The following is a 16481-nucleotide window of genomic DNA, read 5'->3' on the forward strand; positions in this document are numbered from 1 at the left end:
GCTTGCCAACTCTCAAGATATTTAAAAACTGTAAAACTTCCCTTTATCTACAATGAGAATAGCTAGGAAACTCAGGTAACTGAAGTGGGGTTTTTTTTTAGCTGCAATGAACTTTTATGTGAAAAATACAAATGACAAGTAAACAAGCTGATGTCAGGAATTTTTTGAGGTAATTTCCAAAATATACCACAGGGTCAGCATATTTTCAGCCCAACTTCTTGGACTGTCTACTTTGAAGTATAGAACACAAATCAATAAGTATTTGCTTGCCTACTAGTTATGCTCATTATGATAAGTGTGTTACTTCAAGATCCTGAAGTGCCTTCTGAAGCATTAAAGCAAACTTAAAATTTGTCCAAATGATTTTATGACTATTTATTTCATCATTTCCCCCTAAAAATTGAAAACCCATTACTGTAATCAAACAGACTATTAAATTAATTGTAATATCCCATTTTCTCAAGCATTTCAATGAAAGTTGTTCATAGTGTTTAACTATTTTAAAAGAAAAATTAAAATCAAAGGCAAAAACAAATGTTCATCTTTTTAAAATGTATTTCCAGGTTACTCATTTTGAGCTGTGTAGAGGCTTTCAATTCTTGATCTTCTTCCCTATAACCCAAGGGTTACAGTTCATGTTAAATTATTTTTTAAATAATTTGAACTGCTGTGAGAGAGAATGCATTCTCTGCCTCTCCTTTGTACCCATCATAAATGCTTCTATTGAGATATTTTAGGATGCTGAAAAATTCTGCCCAATTTAATTCAATTGCTTAAAAATGTTAGTATTATGTCAAGTATTGTATTCGATTTTGAGAATAAAAAATTGTCATGCGTGAATATTACTCTTAAGTAACTCAATATCAAATAAGAAAGACAAGCATTCAAACAAAAGACTGCAAAAATAGACATCTCTCTAGGGTCTAGAGGGATGCAAAGGAAGTAAGAAGCAACTTTGCTTGGCTGGGTAAACGAAGGCAACACAGTATATAAAAATTACTGAGTGGATCTTAGCCCAGCTGTACCCATGTTACTTTCCTTTCTCCCTCAGGACCCATTATGCAAACAACCCCAAGAAAACCCATGAGGTCTTTTAAAAAGTTTTATGAAAATACGTATTAATTTGCAGCAGACTTTTTCTATAAAGAACCAGATAACAACTGTTTTAAACTCTGCACATGCTGTCAGAGGGAAAGGAGTGTAAGGATGTTCCTCTCCTTACTCTCATCATTCTGTTTTGAACAAAGGGTTTGTGAATTTGATCCAGTGGAAATGTGTGTGTACTGTGTGTGGAAGTGCTTCTAGGTTGCTGTCCACCTGATCCGGTTTATCCCTTAGCAACCAACACCTTTATAGCACAGGCCTGCGGAGAGCTTTTCAGCAGGGCCTTAGCTGAGCCAAGCCCACTGCATGGGTAAATGCTTTCAGTTTGACCCTTTTGATTTTGACGGAGACAAGAGCTGCCTGTTGACACGTAATCTCAGACTTCTTTCATCACACTGACTGAAGAATAATAAGAACCGGAACTGAGGCTGTCCTAACTAGGTAATAACAATGGGGGTGTCGGAGAAGTGTTTTCACACGCCATGACCAGATTACTCTAATCTGTGGCTAAATCTGGAGTGTTACTTTCGAAAAACAACAGTCTGACATCATCCAGAGGCAGTAAAATTCAGGTGAGTCAGCAGGTCAGTAATAAGTAATACAAGCTTTTCTCCAAACTGCTGTTTTTGAAAACAGTAATTACCATTGAATACAAGAGCATCCTGCTTTAAAAACTATTCTGATGCTTTAGCAAAGGTAATGCTTTTATTTTATTATGAGCTGCCCACATGCACTTTTTAGACTGTGATTCATCTGAATGGTTTTTCAGTTAAAGAACATTTCATTCTAGAATTAAAAAAAAATACTCAGTGTCCTACAGTGGCGTGGGATTAGCATAAACATGGAATGACAGGCCGTTAAATCTAAAACCAGAATCATGACATAATCTTACAGTATATCAAAGCTGCTATAGGGTTTCTCATGTACAGTATTTTGATTTTTGTGACCATAATGTCAGGGTCCATCTAATGATGACTCACAGTCTTGGTTACGGTGCTAACGTCTTGTTCTTCCTTGTAACTCTGATGGGAATCTGAAGAGATTTTCAGCTCATTCTAATTTTCCTCCCTGAAGCTGCTACTTAATGTCTGTGGCTGATGCTCTTTGCAGAAAGTATCATGAATAGCTCTGGGTTTCAGAATCTTAAGGGTATCTCCTAACCAGAGTGTAGGGATCTAAAAGCCCTTCATTAAGTTTCTAATCACAAGCAAGATGGTCTTGCATTAAGGGCCCTTTGAGAGTAGCAGCAATCATGTCATCATGTCTTCGTCACCATTTCAAAGAGGATTCTTATTTTAGCACCAAAGGCAATTTTTTCCTTGTAGAAAGTGAAGAGAAACACTCAACAGTCAGTTTGAACTGAACACAGTGAACCAAAACACATTCTCTTTTCTCTCCCACATGGTTTTGGAGCTGACTTTTATTTTATTTAACAATTACATAGCGAATACTATTTTACAATGTTAGGTCCTTTAATCCTGATAGCAACCTTGTGACATAGTTACTATTGTTACCTCTGATTTACAAGGGAGAAAATTAGACTGGAAAATGGGAATTTGCTCAAGGCCATAGGTAGCAAGCCCAAATTCAAATGCAAGTTCCTCAATACCACCACTCAGGGGTAGTTGGCTACTTTCTTCCCTTCTTGAAGGTCTTCAATATCTCCGGCCTCCAATGGGGCTGGGGGACACTTCTGATGAGGGATGCACCAAACAAATAACACTAGAGTGGCCATATTTTAGACATACTTAAAACACCCCATGAATTTGCACTTTGAATTGCTTCTGCCTACATAGAATGTATGCATAAATAAAAGAGAAAACAATTGTGCCTGTCTGAGATCTTCAGGGCTATTTTGCCAGAGATGGTCCCCTTGTACACTCTGTTGCACTTTTAGCCTGTTCAGTTTAACATCTGCCCTGGGTTTTTCATTTTAACCGAGTACCATTAGTAACAGTTGCATTAAAACGTTAAAATAAGTCTGGCAGACTTTCATTCTTCCAGCTTCAGCTCAGACTCCGGAGCAACTGAGATTTTGTGCAGTGAGCACAGTTCTCGTTGTAGCACATGGTTAAATCTGGGAGATGCCCAGAGCTCTCTAGGAATCCGTCTCCCAAGGGTGTTAGATAGGACACTTGGTAATGAAAGGAAATGCGTGTGAATGCCATCTTGGTGATTGCTGCCTTGCCGGTTTAGTAGTGGTTCAGCCAGTAGGGTACAGCTGTGAGCCTGCCAGTCAATGGAGTCTTTAGGAAACAGGGGGATTATAGGGCTGATATATGTAAATATATGCAGGGGAAAGAAAGGCAAGGATGTCCTAACCTATAGGTTACTGATTATTCAAATAAGTACAAAGAAGTTTTTTTTAAGTATTCCATAAAATTTTAAAAAGTGCTGATATAATTTTACTATACAGATAATCCATATAGGTACTTTTTATATGTTGCTTTCTTTAATATACATAGATATAGGGTGGAGCAAAAGTAGGTTTACAGTGGTTTGTATGGAAAATAATACAATAATTAAATAATAAGAATAAACTGTTTTGTATACTAACAAGTATAAACCTACTTATGCCACACCTTGTATATCTTATTTATTAAGAATTTTATTTTTAGGTCTTTGAAGATGACTGCAGAGTAGCTGGAAGCTCCCTCCACTTGCTACCAGACTCAGACTGTTCTTGCAGCTAAACCACAGAGCAACCAACTTGAAAATCCAATGGAAAGTGAGTGCATATGCAGACAACAGTGCAAGAAGTGTGTGTGAGAGGGCAAGAGCCTGCCCACCTGCAGGCTACTCAGGAGCGGGTGGCCAGGGCTCTCCTAGTAAAGGAGCTGGCACTGTTGCTGCCCAAACCAGCACTTCTGGCAGCACAGATTCAGGAAGGCAGCAGATCAGCTCAGGAGCTGTGAGCTCCAAGCTCCAGGGGCAGAGAGAGCTAGCTGGGAGGTGCTGGCTGCAGAAAACAACATGGTGGGAACATGCTCACCAGAGGCTGAGAATTTCTGGAAGAAATGGGGACAGCACCCCACCACTACCCTGTGTTATGGTATCGCTGCAAGACTCTTCCTAGAGCCATCCGGAGGAAATCCAGAGAGGAACTTTATCTAAAACTGTTGGAGGTTCTAGCTGGTGGTGGCCATCCCTGACAGAGAGAGACTCTGTAATATTTGGTGAAGGAGAGCACATGGAGAACAGGCCCTCCAGGGCTTGGTGCTGCATTGTGGGGAACACACAGATTCTCGGTTAAAGGAGGAGCTAAGGCAATATTCAAGACTTGGCAGGGACCTGATGCTCATGTGCACATGTGTGTATGCATAGAGGCTCTGCTAACAAAGCATTCAGAGGCAGAGTCACACCGAAGGGACTGTGGGACCCAACCCAGCACAGTTGGTAAGCAGGGGATGGGACACAGTGGAGAGTTTGGACTTGAACCTCCAGTGAGAGAGTGGCAGGCCAGGGACTGGATGGCCAGGAGCTGAATTCCTGAGATTTGCTGAAGCCAGGCAGGGACCCTCACGGACAGGTGAGCCCAACCCCCTCCTATGGGATTACAGACTCTGTAGATCAGTAAGGCCTGGCTCAGGAGCTCCCAGCTGGGTGCATTTCCACAGGGGAAGGAGAAAAAAGTTCTGAAAGACTCTTTACAAAACTTTACAAGCTATACTGTTCCTCAGACCCTGATCCACTAAAACCAGTAAAGCAGAGAGATTACAACAGGTGCAACAAGGCGGGTTCAGGGCCCCTCACAGCCTTGGCTGCTGGACAGAGTCACTGTCAGCATCAAGCAGGAAAAAGTTGCCCCTTCTACATGGATATCCCCCCTCACAGGAAACTGACAGCTAATTCTCCAGAAACCATACATTATTGGAAAGATTATGCAATGGACCAAGACATGTGGTGAGGGGGTGGGGAAACATTTCCACCATCTTCCCCGAAGACTGAACAGTGTCCCCCAGGGACAACCCAGGGGGACAACCCAGGTTTACCACCCACCCAATTGCACCAGAAGTCCCCTCTGGAGACAGGTGGAGAAGGTACTGGCAGTCCTGTCAGGTCACTAAAGGAACCACTCCTGGGCCCTGGGCTGATGGAAAGCCAGCGGTGCAGAACAGTGGGAACTAGCCAAATCTACAGGAAACAGTCACAGACTGTGGATCACTTATAGTCTTGAATAGGCTGCCTAGGGCCAGACCAGGACAACATCTGACATTACCAGGAGCAGATCCTGAAAAAGAAGACAGTGGAAAACACTGGATTCTACTGAGATAAATTCTACGTGGTCTTCTTCATGATTCCCATTATTTTCTCTCCTGCATAGCTTTTTAACATTCATTTATTTTCCTTCAAATTTGTGCCTATTATTTCACTAGTTTTTATATTTTACATTTTAGTTTATTTCAAATCTCATATGTAGCTTCTGCCTTCCCTTATTCTATTTTAGGTTCTTCCTTCCTCTTCCTATCTTTGTTTTAAATTTTATTTTTCCTCTTGCTATGACTTGTTCCTATTCTACACTTTTACTATTTCTCACCACCCCAAACTCTCAAAACCATTTTTCTTCTCATTAGTTATCACATATTCTTTTTCTTGGTCTTAAAAGGTTTTTATTCTCTCTCCACCTTTATCAAGCTTTGCTAATTGGTTGTTGATATGGTGGTTGTTGTTGCATTTCTTCAATTTTATTTCTACATCTTCACTATTTTTATATTTCAGATCTCAAATTCTACTGTTCTCCTCTTCTATTCCATTTTGCCTTTGTCCTGCTCTTTCTTTTTTTGTATTTTAAATTTTAAATTTTCTTTGTCTTAGACTGGTTTTCATTCCTCACTCTTAGTATTCTTCACCCTCTATCCTCTTAAAATAATTTTTCTTTTTTCTAGATATCTCATAAGCTTTTCTTTCTTTCTCTCTTTGTTCCTTCTAATTCCCATCCCATCTATATTAATCTTTGCTCATTTGTTGTTGATATTGCTGTGGTGGATATTTTTCTCCAATTCGGTTCTTTTTTTTCACTATATTTAAAAACATTTTTTGTTTAACTCTAATGCTATATGCTTCTGTTCTCTACTCCATTCTGCCTTCTTCTCTTGCTTTTTTATTTATGATGTAAATTTTCTTTTCTTTCTTTCTTAACCTTGTTTCTATTCTCTACTCTAATCTCCTCTGTCTCCCCTCTTAAAATCATTTTTCTTTCAGTTAGTCATCTCATATTCACTTTTCCTATCTTATAATGGCCTTAATCTGTTTACACCTTTATTAATATTTGTTCATTTTTGTTGATAGTGTGGTTGTGGGTGAGGGTCATTTTTTGCAACTGTGCGTTTGTTTCCTGGGTCGTTTGGTTTTGTTCTGGCAGCACCTGTATAATAGCACACAAGACAAGATGGGTGGTGTGACTCTCAGCCAGCTGGAGGGAAGGACCCACAAAAGAATGACCCCAAAACAACCAAAACCCAATTACAACAAGAGAGTCTACATAAATGGCATAAAGGGTATCCCAAGAGCATCAAGCTCAGGAGATCAAGGAGACTGCACCACTGAGTCCCACATGTCTCCTACCACAAAAGTTTACACCACAAACACAGGGAGTCAAAGCAGATCAATCTAATATGTAGAGAAAACAAAACTAGCCACATAAGATGGGAGACAAAGAAACAACCCCTGATTGAAAGAAAAGGAGGAATCCCCAGAAGGAGTGCTAAATGAAATCCAGGCAAGCAAACTATCTGACACTGAGTTCAAAATAATTGCTATAAGGATGCTCAATGAGTTTAATGAGAACTATAAAAAATTCCATAGAAGCTAAAAGGAACTTACTGCAAACTACACCAGCATGAAAAAGGACATAGAAACTACCAATAACAGCCAGGAAGAAATGAAGAATACAATTTTTAAGTTGAAAAGCACAGTAGAAAGAATTAAAACAGGCTGATGAAGCAGAGGATCGAATCAGTGAACTGGAGGACAAAATAGAGAAAAACTCCCAGACAGAGCAACAAAACAAAACAAAAGACTCAAAAAGAAAGAAGAGGGTTTAAGAAAGCATCAGGACAACATGAAACATAATAATATTCATATCATAGGGATACCAGCAGGATAAGAAGAGGACCAAGGGATAGAACATCTGTTTGAATAGGTAATGACAGAAAACTTCCCTAGTTTGATGAGGAGAAAAATCAAGCAAGTCCAGGAAGCACAGAAGGTCCCATGCAAGATGAACATGAAGAGGCCCACTCTAAGACACATCATAATTAAAATGGAAAAATTTAAAGACAAAGAGAGAATCTTAAAGACAGCAAGGGAAAATAGTTAGTAACAACAAGGGAGCTCCAATAAAGTCATCAGCTGATTTGTCAGCAGAAGCACAACAAGCCAGAAGAAAATGGAAAGAAGTATTTCAATAATGAAAAGCAAAGGCTTGCAACCAAGACTACTGTATTCAGCAAGACTATCTTTTAAAATGGAAAGTGAAATAAGGAGTTCCCCAGCCCAAAAAAAAAAAAAAAAAAACCTAAAGGAATACATTTCCACCAAACTAGCACTGCAAGAGATGCTAAAGGGACTGCTTTAAGGAGATAAAGAAAAAGAGAGAGATAGGAACACAGGGACAAAGAGGAAAAATGGCAATGAATAAGTACCTATCAATAATAACCTTAAATGTAAATGGTTTAAATGCTGCAATCAAAGACATAGGGTTGCTGAATGGATAAGAAAATATGGCCCACATATATGCTGTCTATAAGAGAGCCATCTCAGAAGAAAAGACCTACACAGACTGAAAGTGAAGGGATGGAAAAAAATATTCCAAGCAAACAGACATGAAAAAAAAAGCTGGTGTAGCAATACTTATATCAGACAAAAGATTTCAAAACAAAGGCCATAAAAACAGACAAAGAAGGACACTACATAATATTTAAGGGGATAATCCATCAAGAAGAGATAACCCTTGTAAACATATATGCACTCAACATGGGGCACCTCAATATACAAGGAAAATCTTGGGACTTCAAGAAAGATATCAACAGCAACACACTCATCATAGGGGATTTTAACATCCCATTGTCAACAATTGATAGATCTTATAAGCAAAGAATCAACAAGGATATTGTGGCATTTATCAACACTCTAGATCAAATGGACTTAATTGATACATACAAAACCTTTCATCCCAAAGAAGAAAAATACACATTCTTTTCAAATGCACATGGAATATTTTCAAAGATAGACCTGATTATAAGACATAAAACAAGCCTCAACAAATTCAAGAAAATTGAAATCACATCAAGAGTGTGCTCAAATCAAAATGGATTGAAACTAGAAACCAACCTCAAGGAAAAAACCCAGAAACATTCAAATGCATGGATACTGAATAACACATTATTAAATAATGAATGAGTCAACAAATGAGATCAAGGAAAAAATAAAAAAGTATCTGGAAACAAATGAAAATGAATACACAATAGCCCAAAACCTATGGGATACAGTGAAAGCAGTTCTCAGAGAGAAGTTCATAGCAATACAGGCCTACCTAAAAAAGATAGAAACATTTCAAAACAAAAAACAATTTAACCCTACACCTATAAGAACTAGAGGAAGAACGAGCAAAGCCCAGAGCAAGTAGAAGGAAGGAAATAATCAAGACCAGGGCAGAATTAAATGATAGAAAGACTAAAAGAACAATTCAAAGGATCAATAAATCCTGAAGCTGGTTCTTAGAAAAGATAAACAAAATCAACAAGCTTTTAACCAGGTTCATCAAGAAAAAAAGAGAGAGGACCCAAATAAACAAAATAAAAGAAAAACAGAGAAGTTACAATAGATACCACAAAAATACAAGGAAATGAGAGAAATTACTATGAATAACAATATAGCAAGAAATTTGACAACCTGTACAAAATGTACAAATTTCTAGAAACATATAACCTTTCAAAACTGAATCAAGAAGCAGAAATTCCAAACAGCCAAAAGCTAGTGAAATGGAAGCAGTAATCAAAAAAATCCTGACACAAAAAAGCCCAGGATCAGATGGCTTCACAGGTGAGTTTTACCAAACATTTAAGGAAGAACTAATTCCTATCCTTCTCAAACTATTCCAAAAAGTTCAAGATAAGGGAAGACTCCCAAATGCTTTTTATAAGGCCAGTATCACCCTAATTCCAAAACCAGGTAAAGACACAACAAAGAAAGAAAGCTACAGGCCAATGTCCTTGATGAACATAGATACTAAAATTCTCAACAAAATACTAGCAATCTGGATTCAGAAATACACTGAAAAGATCATACACCATGATCAAGTAGGATTCATCCCAGGGATGCAAGGATATTACATTATTTTCAAATCAATACACATAATATACCACACAAACAAAATGAAAGACAAAAATTACATGATCTTATCAATAGATGCAGAAAAAGAATTTGATAAAATCCAACATCCATTTATAATAAAAACACTCAGCAAAGTGGAACTAGAGGGAGCATACCTCAACATAATAAAAGCCATGTACAAGAAACCTATAGTCAACATCATACTCAATAGGCAAAAACTAAAGATAAGGAAAAAGACAAGGGTGTCTACTTTTACCTCTCTTATTCAACATAGTTCTAGCTACAGCAGTTGACAAAAAAAAAGAAATAAAAGGCATCCAAATTGGAAAGGAGGAAGTAAAACTGTCATTATTCAAAGACATCATGAGAGTGTACATAAAAATCCCTATAGTCTCCAAAAAACTACCTGACCTAATAAGTGATTTTGGCAAAATAGCAGGATACAAAGTCAACATTCAGAAATTGATGGCATTTTTATATACCAAAAATGAAATATCAGAAAGAGAAACCAGGGTAAAAATCCCATTTACTACAGCAATGAGAAAAATAAAATACCTAGGAAAAAACTTAGTCAAGGAAGTAAAAGACCTGTACTCAGAAAACTATAGAACATGGAAGAAAGAAATTAAGGAACATAGAAATACATGGAAGCATATACCGTGTTCATGGACTGGATGAATTAACATCATTAAAATGTCCATACTACCCAAAGCAAACTATAGATTCAAAGCAATTCACATTAAAATGCCAATGGCATATTTCAAAGATCTAGAATAAATATTTCAAAAATTTATATGGAACATAAAAGACCCAGAATAGCCTCAGCAATCTTGAGAAAGAAGAACAAAGTAGAAGGGATCACAATACTCAATATCAAACTATACTACAATGTGACTGTACTCAGAACAGTCTGGTACTGGCATAAGAACAGACACATAGATCAGTGGAACAGAATAGAGAGCCCAGAAATAAACCCATGTCTAATATTTGACAAAGGGGGAAGGAGTGTAAAATAGAGTAAAAATAGCCTTTTCAACAAATGGTGTTGGGAGAACTGGACTGGCATATGCAAAAAATGAAACTTGACCACCAACTTACACCATATACCAGAATAAACTCAAAATGGATAAAAGACTTAAATATAAGTCATGATACCATAAAATTCCCAGAGAAAAACATAGGCAGGAAAATTTCAGATATCCCATGTAGCAATATTTTTGCCCATATATCTCCTAGGGCTATGGGAATAAAGGCAAAAAATAAACAAATGAGACTACATTAAACTAAAAAGATTTTGCATGGTTAAAGAAACCACCATCAAAGTGAAAAGGGAGCTGACTGTATGGGAGAACATATTTTTCAATAGCGTATCTGACAAGGGTTTAATCTCCAAAATATATAAAGAACTCATATGACTCAACACCAGGAAGATGAGCAATCCCATTAAAAAGAGGGCAAAGTATCTGAACAGACACTTCTCCAAGGAGGACATACAGAGGGTCCATAAGCATGTGAAAAGATGCTCAACATCACTAGCCATCAGAGAGATGCAAATTAAAACCACAGTGAGGTATCACCTCACACCTGTCAGAATGGTTATCATTAATAAATCAACAAACAGCAAGTGCTGGAAAGGATGTGGAGAAAAAGGAATCCTAGTGCACTGTTGGTAGGAATGCAGACTGGTGCAGCCACTGTGGAATTTCCTTAAAAGTTAAAAAATGGAACTGCCTTTCAACCCAGTGATTCCACTGCTAGGAACAAACCCTAAGAATCCTAAATCACCAATTCAAAAGAACTTACACACCCCAATGTTCATAGCAGTGTTATTTAAAATAGCCAAGTGCTGAAAACAGTGTAAGTGCCCATCAGTAAATGATTGGATAAAAAAACTGTGGTCATTTACCCAATGGAATACTACACAGCAGAAAGAAAAAAGGAACTCCTAGCTTTTGAGACAGCACAGATGGAACTGGAGAATATTATGCTAAGTGAAATAAGCCAGTTGATGAAAGACAAATACCACATGACTTCACCTATAAAAGGAATCTAATGAACAAAATTACCTAATGAACAAAATAGAACCACAGGCATGGAAACATGGAACAGACTAAAAGTGACCAGAGGAGAGGGGATAATGGTGGAAAGAAGGGGAAGGGACCAAAGAACATGTATGAATGACCCACAGACTGGACAACAGTGTGGGGGTGGACTGTGGGAGCAGGGGTGGGCTGGGTAGAGGAGGTCAAAGGGAGAAAAATGGGGACAACTGTAACAGAATAATGATAAAAAATGATTTAAGAAAAGGAATTTTATTTTTAATTGGGGTTTGAATAGAATTTTCATTATATAAGTTCACCAATAAAATAAAACCAATTTGTCAATCTATAAATATTTTTTACATGAATTAGCCCCCTACTTTACTCTCAAAATTTTACTAGGTCACCCATCTGAGAAGGAAATTCATTTCACTGTGAGCCATTCCCGCCCATTCAGAGAAAAAAGCTACAATTACTAGAAAATTCTTCCTCATACTTATACAGTATCAGCTTCCTGGTAAATGTACCTTAGTTTAGTTCTGTCTTCTGTGCCTACACAAAGCAAATTCCTGAACCTCTTTTATAGGAGAAATATTTACGAATATTATCTTCTGGTTCTTGTCCACCCAAGCAGATTTTGTAATGTTTACAGTTCTAGCATATCTACCTTTCCTGCCATTTTCTTGTAAGAGTTTTTAGATTGTTCACACAAGTCATTTGTCAAATAAACATTGGCTCCTAAGCAAAATAGATAGCAAGAGGTATTTATTTGTAAAACTTACCTATCTTTTCCTAGTGTCATTGTTTCCCTCATTCTTCTCTTTAGTAATTATTTCTTACAGACCCAGTGAAAGACATAAACTACAAAAAAAAGAAAAAAATAGAAATATTCTTTTAGGAAAAAGAAACAATGGAAAAGTACAGAGATGCAGATTTCAATATGCCAGATTTCAAAATTGACAGAGGGTTTTTAAACTAAAAGCATGGGCTTTTAGTTTAGATCTACCTTATAGGGTTTGTGAGAATTATACAAAATAATATAAGAAAAATAGACCAGATTGAAAGTATCATAAGCATTAGCAATTATTATAATACCTTGTTATAACCTTCTAAAACATTATCTTATATACCACCTCCTGATCAAGAGATAAAAAGAAAAAAAACATTTTTTATTATTGCTAATAAAAAACTATTAGAAATACATGAGGAAATAGAAAAACATTTAGGAAATCACACTGTAAACCCTCCAACAATAAATTTGAAAACCCATATTAAACATATTGTACACTAAAACAAACAAACAAACAAAAGAAAAACAATTAACAAACTGACTCAAGAGAGGGTAGAAAATCTGAATAGATGCTCAGACCCACCCAGAAAGAAGGTGGGGATCATGGCCGTGCTGTGCACCATACTTGGGGAGGGAGGCAGGGCATTAAATAAACTGGTAAAAAAAATGGAAAGATTTTTACCCCAAGAAGCAACAGGATGATTTTGGAGAAAGGCTCCATGAAACACTTCTGAAAAGAGGAAGTCCTACATGATCTTTAAGCCAATTAATTCCTAACCGTAAACTAGTCAAGTGAAGCTTGAAATAGCATCTATAAATACAGATGCCAAAACCCTGAATACAGTGTTATAAAATTATTCCAGAGGTGAAATAAATACAAAAGTAAATAGATCAATATTAAGACATTTATTAAAGTAGAAAATCACATGACCTTTGCATCTCTTGAGATGTAAAAGATACTTGATAAACTTCAATCATGTTCCTGATAAAAAAAAAAATCTTTTGAAAATAGGAATTTAAAAACATTTTCATAATGTGATTTTTAAAAAGTATTTATCGTAAACTAGTTGTAATCATAATTTAATCACTTGAACACACACTCTCCTAAAGACAGGGACAACACAAGGATTCCTTCTTGTTATTTAAAATGATTACCTTTTTGTCTAGACTAAAAACACCTTGAATATTGGGATGATAACGAATTCATACTTATATCATCACTTTCAAAGTATTGCATAAATGGCACTCTTATGCCCCAGAATCTTTTAGTGAAAGGAAACCTCTTCCCAAAGGTGGGGATAATTGTCTATTTACAATGATGATTTTATATTGAATTGTCTGAAGCCAAATACATTTTTTTTCTTTTTCCCTTAGTTCCCTCTCCTTTTCCCTACTCCTGGGAAAATTAGATTAGCTGATCATTAAAAAAATTGTTGTGTACTAATTTATACACTCTGGAAGTATCTACTCCAGATAGTCAAGAATTTTAAAAAGAAAAAAGAAAATGTTCACTGCTTCTTTTGCGTGCTTTCCCCAGCTAAAGCAGTAACTTAGAAAAAAAAGTTCAACTGTGAATTTGGCTAATCACTTTGAATTCCATATGAAAAAAGCTAGACACTCAGAGCTTTTAGAATTATTTCAAGAGTCTTAAAATATGCCTAATAAATACAAAAGCTTTTGGACAAATAAGAGTGATTTAGTTTTAGCTTAAAAACAACTCCAAGTCTTCTCTCAGGTTTTATCACTATGTAAAAAATAATGTTTGCATAATATTTTAATTAGTACAAGATTTGAGTTTAATTTGTAATGATTTCTATTTTTTAAATTTCCTTCATTAGTTTCATGGATATCAGAAGGTATAATTTTTCCAGAAATTGTTTAAATGGAAGAAATATAAAAATATTTTTCATAAGTGAAATTGAATTGACATATTTTTTAATGAGTTTTATATTGTTAACTTTCTAATGCTAGAAATCACAGGATGTTCTGATTTAAATTGTTCTTCCAGTCTTTCAGTCACTTTAAATTTCTAGACTAATGTCATATTGTATTATTTAATAAATAATGTGTAGATACCTAGATAATTTCTCAGTAAGAAAATATAACACTTTGGTCTTTAAACATAGTTTTAAATTTCCCTTGTTATTTATTTTTATAGACATAAATGATATTAAATAGTTTGAGCTTGTCATCTTAACATTTATTGAGGTAAAATAAAATATATGCTCAGAAAAAAATTAGCTATACTGATCTTGGTTTCCTATCTTCTAGTTTTCTCTTGTGTCTGAAAAATAAAGTTGGTTAGTTTGTTAAAATGATAATTAATAAAATTGACTCTGAAGAAATCATAATGTTCATTCAAGACAATATGACTTGTTTTAAGTATTTCATTGATGTATATATTTATTTACTCATATATATTTATATATGCATATAAATTCTATATGTGTAAATCTATAAATAAGTATTCGAGAACATATTTATATACAGGGCCTCACCCAAGTAATGCCATTGAGTGTAGTTGGTGGGGTATTTGAATGTCTCACACGAGATGGACAGCAATATAAATATTTCACCTAAAATGTCGTAGAGTGTGCTTGAGTGTAATATTGTTATGTTACAGAATTACATGCTTATGATTTTGTAATAAAAGGTTTTTAAGTAATAAAACAGGGGCATTATTTGTGCTATACCCTGTATTCTAATCTCTACATTAGTCTTTCTCATTTACACAGTAAAATGCACTTTTTTGTGTACATTTCTAAGTTTTAACAAATTCACAGATTCTTGTAAGCTCCACAGAAACAGGATATAGAACAACTTCAAAACTCTCCCAAAAGTCCCTCTTACTGCCAGAAAGTAGTCACTCTTCCTCATACCTAAGCCTGGTAACTACTGCTCTTCTGTCAGTATAGTTTTGCCTTTTTTGAATGTCATAAAAATTTAACCTTTTAAGATTGACTTTTTTACCTTCAGTATAAAACATCTGAGATACAATCACGCCATTATATGTACTGATAGTTCGTTACCTTAGTATTCCATGGTTTGTTTATTCACATACCCAATGAAAAACATTTTGTTTGTTTCTTGTTTTAGGCAGTTATGAATATTTGTGTCCATATTTGTGTGTGAACATAAGTTTTTATTTCTATAAAATAAGCCCCTAGGAACCAGACATGATAGGTGTTATAAGAAACCGTCCAGAAACCAAATCCTACAGATACTGATGAATTCATGGACTGTAAACCTTATCTATACAGGAGAATCTCATTTCCTAGAATTTCCAATATTTTTTTCAGTATACTGCCATGGTCTGATAGATTAAAAATTTTTCATTGTAGTATAACACACAGATAAAAAAGTACACAAACCATAAGTGCTCAACTCAAAGAATGTTCACAAATGAACAAAAGTGTAATCAGAACCCAGACTGTGAAATAGAATATAACCAGCACCCCAGAAGGTCTCCCTCCATCCTTTCTCCCAACAAAGGGAGCCACTAAATTAACTTCCACTGGTGAACTATTTAAAAACCTCTGACAGAGAAACTGTAGTAGTTGGAAAAAAAGTGATAGGTTCGTAGAAAACTAAAAGAAAATTAAAACAAAAATATTACATTTATCTCTAGGGGAGAAATGTACTAGAATTAAAACATAATCATATTATATCATTTGGTTCAACTGTGAGGATTATTTATACAGTTATCATAATATAATCACTGACTACTGATTTACCCAAAAATTGTTAACTTTTGAGGTCTCTGAGGGTGCCCATTAAGTAGAAATCATCTACCTAACCTGAGGTCTGTATAAACCAAGAAAACAGAGTGTCAGCGTCAGAGAGATGTTAAGATGTCACCTTTAAGTCAAGATAGAGGCCAAGCTGAGCGTGTAGCATCAACTCTTTTGGCAAAGCAGGGTGATTAATATGAACCAGGCTTGGGAGAATCACCCCCGCAGTTGTAGGCAGTGCTGGGCTAAGGCAGGAGTTTTCAATGAGTCCCTGGTGTTGCCCATTCAGCCATCAGGAGCTCCTTTCCAGCTGGCAAGTGTCTATTTTCCATATAACAACACTAGATTTTCAAAGTTGTCTCTGGAAAGTAGTTTAGTTTAATAAGGAGGCAAGTTTATCTCTTAATTCTTTTTGTAAAAAGAAAACTACTCTAGGCAGTTTTCATATAGAAGTGTGTTTTAATAAGATATGGCTAGTGCTAT

General features: G+C 35.9%; 1 long non-coding RNA gene across 1 annotated transcript; it reads left to right on the forward strand.

Moving 5' to 3' along the window:
* Positions 1 to 1074: 1074 nt before the first annotated feature.
* LOC118498885 lies at positions 1075 to 9982 on the forward strand. The gene is made up of 3 exons (XR_004901373.1): positions 1075 to 1088; positions 1958 to 1960; positions 9830 to 9982. It is a non-coding gene; the product is annotated as an uncharacterized LOC118498885 (long non-coding RNA).
* Positions 9983 to 16481: the final 6499 nt, after the last annotated feature.

The sequence above is a fragment of the Phyllostomus discolor genome, chromosome 2 (genome assembly GCF_004126475.2).
Source record: "Phyllostomus discolor isolate MPI-MPIP mPhyDis1 chromosome 2, mPhyDis1.pri.v3, whole genome shotgun sequence".
Taxonomy (NCBI): Eukaryota; Metazoa; Chordata; class Mammalia; order Chiroptera; family Phyllostomidae; genus Phyllostomus; species Phyllostomus discolor.